Source organism: Rutidosis leptorrhynchoides, chromosome 2 (assembly GCF_046630445.1).
Source record: "Rutidosis leptorrhynchoides isolate AG116_Rl617_1_P2 chromosome 2, CSIRO_AGI_Rlap_v1, whole genome shotgun sequence".
Classification (NCBI taxonomy): Eukaryota; Viridiplantae; Streptophyta; class Magnoliopsida; order Asterales; family Asteraceae; genus Rutidosis; species Rutidosis leptorrhynchoides.
Window position 1 is genome coordinate 68,043,497 of NC_092334.1, and position 4,357 is coordinate 68,047,853.

A 4,357-nucleotide genomic window follows, 5' to 3' on the forward strand; every position below is an offset into this window, starting at 1 on the left:
CTTATAATAATCACACTAATATTTTATAAACATGTAATAAAACTATGTAATTATTAATAATACTTGCAAGTTTTATAAACCCTTTTATAAAATTTAACACACACTATAATTATTTAACCTTATAAATAATTAAATGTAAATTATCCAAATAATTTATCTCAAGTGATTATATTTTAGAAAACCCATTTTCTAAAATTCAAGTGTCGCGTATATATATTTAACGACCCAATCGTTAAAATTAAATACATATAAAGTGTCGGTAAGCTTGTTATTAGGTATGACCCGACTTGGATCATAACACATTAGCCACATTAATTTAATATGTCTCTCGGGCATACGAAATACCATCAGATACATGGGACGTTTTAGTTGAAAAATTTCTTAAACAATTCTTTCCGGCATCTAAAGCCGTGAGACTTCAAGGAGAAATTGTTACGTTCACACAGAAGCCAAATGAAACTCTATATGAAGCATGGACAAGATTTGGAAAATTATTGAGAGGATGTCCGCAACATGGTTTAGACACTTGTCAAATAGTACAAATATTCTACCAAGGATGCGACATCACAACAAGGAAAGACATCGATATACCACGATGTACCACGATGTGAAGGAATTCTACTGGTGCCCTAACATGAAAACCGACATTGCTACTTATGTTAGTAAGTGTCTCACTTGTTTGAAAGTCAAGGCTGAACATTAAAAGCCTTCTGGTCTGTTGACACAACCCGATATTCCGCAGTGGAAGTGAGAATGTATCGCTATGGACTTTATTACTAAATTGCCCAAGACTTCTAGTGGAAATGATACTATATTGGTCATAGTAGATCGTCTTACTAAATCTGTTCATTTCTTACCGATCAAGGAGACCGACAAGATGGAGAGATTGTCACAACTGTATATCAAAGAAATTGTCTCTCGTCATGGTGTTCCTATATCAATCATATCCGATCGCGACAGTAGATTCACTTCCAGATTCTGGAAATCCTTACAAACTGCTCTTGGAACTCAACTTGACATGAGTACTGCTTATCATCCGCAAACCGATGGTCAAAGTGAACGAACCATTCAAACATTGGAAGATATGCTTCGCGCTTGTGTTATCGACTTCGGCAAAGGCTGTGATAGACATCTGCCTTTGGTTGAATTTTCTTATAACAACAGTTATCACTCTAGCATTAAAGCTGCACCTTTTAAAGCTCTATATGGACGGAAGTGTAGATCCCCTCTGTGTTGGGATGAACTTGAGGACAGACATTTAACTGGTCCTGAAATTATTCACGAAACTACCGAAAAGATCGTTCAAATCAAGCAACGTTTAGAAACTGCCCGTAGCCGACAGAAGAGTTATGCCGATAAGAAACGAAAGGACATCGAATACCAAGTTGGAGATAAAGTCATGTTGAAAGTATCCCCTTGGAAAGGTGTTGTCCGTTTCGGTAAATGAAGTAAACTCAGTCCACGATATGTTGGACCTTTCACAATCACTGAAAGAATTGGTCCCATGGCATATCGATTAGAACTACCAACCGAACTCAGTCAAGTACATGATGTGTTTCATGTCTCAAATCTTAAACGGTGTATTGCTGATGACACTCTCATTATTCCTTTGAATGACATTCGCATTGATGATAAAATGCCCTTCATAGAGGAACCCGTAGAAGTCATGGACCGATCTGCTAAATGCTTAAAACAAAGCACCATACCTATTGTTAAGATCCGTTGGAATTCACGACGTGGCACCGAGTATACCTGGGAACGTGAAGACCAAATGAAACAGAAATATCCCCATCTCTTCTCAACCGCTGATGCATCCGAGAAGTCTACCTAAAACTTCGGGACGAAGTTTTTATTAACGGGGAGGTACTGTAACAACCCTCACTTTTCGACTTCTAAATTTACTGAATTAACCCTAGGGTAATCTGCCTGACTATATGTATTAAGGGTTGTTATATACAATTAAATATTGACCGAATAGTAATTTTTAGTCAACAATGTACGCTTAAATAAATAATATATTATTAATTTATATAATTTGACATAATTTAACTAAGTATATAAACTTTGTATCACTTTTATTATTTAGTTAATGTATTATATATTTAACTATATAATAAATCCAATTATATATAAATGTAATAATATTTACAAACTTACTAAAACTATAGTTTAATAATTAAAATCATAATTATTATTAAAAATACAAAATACCAAATTATTTATTATTTTTATGCAAAATTTGTATTTATTAATTAAATAAAAAAATATTGACAAATATTCTTGGAAAAGTACTAAATTAATTTGTTTATTTATATAAAAAAAATCCTTAAAATAAATGAATTTAAAAAAATAAAAAATAAAAAAATAAATAAAATACTTTTTAATTAAAAATTATAATGGAAAAACTACTTTTATAATTTTATTTTGTGCATTATCCCATGACCTAACATTTAATACTTTTGAATTTTAAAATCCCATTAAAAATTAAAATATTTCTTTTTCTTTTAATTATTTTATTCTTTTTACCTAATTTTTTCAAGTATAAATACCTTTCATTTCTCATTAAAACTCACATCAAAATTTCTCTCATTCTCTCTTTGAAGAATTACTACTAGTAAGTATTCTTTTCTTACTTTTTACTTTTTACTTTTTACTTTTTACTTCGGTTTATTATTTTATCTTTTACCAAAACATGTAAATAATGTTATAAATTATATGCAATTAAAAATAAAACAAATAACATGTTATAATTAGTAATATATGTTACTAAAAATTATAAAAGTATTTTTATGAATTAATATATAGGAATTATAATTAAAATCGAATTAATGAATATATATGTATATACGCACCTAACGTGAAGGTTATAATTAAAATAGCGTACAAAGACTACAAACATCACCGCTACTCGTGGCCTAGGGTGATCCTTGTTACCATTATAGGACGCTTGTGGATCTCGAATGCCAAGACTTAGATTCTGGTCAAGAGATCCTGGGCCACTCGGTAACAATAGATCATTCGAGTGACTTGCATGTTAGCAACGAAGTTTGGGCGAGATTGAACAACATCTTTGTTAGGAATTATAACCCGAACATTTTTAAACTAGAAGCTTACTATAAGTGGAAGCTTTCCATAAATAGTAAGTTTCCAAAAATAGAAACTTTTGAGAAATATGAACTTTTCTCGAAAACCGTCACTGTCAATATAGTTGCTATATTAATAAACATCCTTTATGTCAGTTAGACATTAACTAATCAAACATTATACCTCTAGGTTGATATCCAGATCACTTACTTGCTTTACTTTCCTTCTTGCGTAGAATACTTCAACTGCTATTTAAGGTGAATTCATAGCCCCTCTTTATTGCTAGCAACTTTACTTGGGGTGAGACATATGCTGTTTTTACTTTTTACAATTTAGACACAAGTATCAAACTGTTAAACTATGCTATACCCGGCTATGTCCGACTAAGTCCCTACAGTGATATTTTTAATTGCTGCTGCATGCTTAATTATTGGGGGTAGGCCTATCGGGAGTAACATCCCCGATACATTTGACTAAGTCTTTGTATTACTTGATAATGAAATTAAACCGACAAGGACAGACACAACTTGTCATGGGGCAAACTTGAACGTTTAGTCTAAATATCATGCTTTGGCATAACTTTTTGATCCTGCGGGAGTTCAACTTTACAAACTAAATCTTGTGGTCTAAAACAACGGTCAAACTTTTGTTAAACCTATGAACTTCACTCAACCTTTTGGTTGACACTTTAGCATGTTTTGTCTTAGGTGCTGTTTGATTCAAGCTTACTTATCTACTGCTTATGTGATGCTACATGAACATAGGATCAAGAGATTATCGCATTTATTACTATTGCATTTAAACATTTACTTTACTCCTTTGTAACGACATTTCATTTTCCGCTGCGTTCTCCATAAAGTTTAACTTTCTCATTTAGTATTGTTCTCGTTATTATAATATGTTGGTATATTTTGATATTAAGTCACATTTCGCCCAGGCCCTAACTGGGGGTGTGATACACGGTCAAAGGGTAATTGATTACATGAATGTAGTTCCAAAATTTTGAGATTCAACATTACATACTTAGCTTATCGTGTCGGAAACATATAAAGATCAAGTTTAAATTTGGTCAGAAATTTTCGGGTTGTCACATATAAAATAACAGAATTATGCTTATTTAAACTTCCATAAACATGATGTTTGACGTTTTGATTTTAATTTATTACTCTGGGTTAATTGTCCTTTATCCTGGATTTATTTGATACCTATCTGGTTTTTGCCCATAATAGTCCATCTGTCATAATTATAAAATGCTCGTCAAATTAACCTTATA

The 4,357-nt window shown here is 31.8% G+C and overlaps 1 non-coding gene across 1 annotated transcript; it reads right to left on the bottom strand.

Moving 5' to 3' along the window:
• Positions 1-413: 413 nt before the first annotated feature.
• On the bottom strand, positions 414-520 carry LOC139894955 (small nucleolar RNA R71). The gene has a single exon (XR_011775428.1). It is a non-coding gene; the product is annotated as a small nucleolar RNA R71 (small nucleolar RNA).
• Between the last annotated feature and the right edge of the window lie 3,837 nt (positions 521-4,357).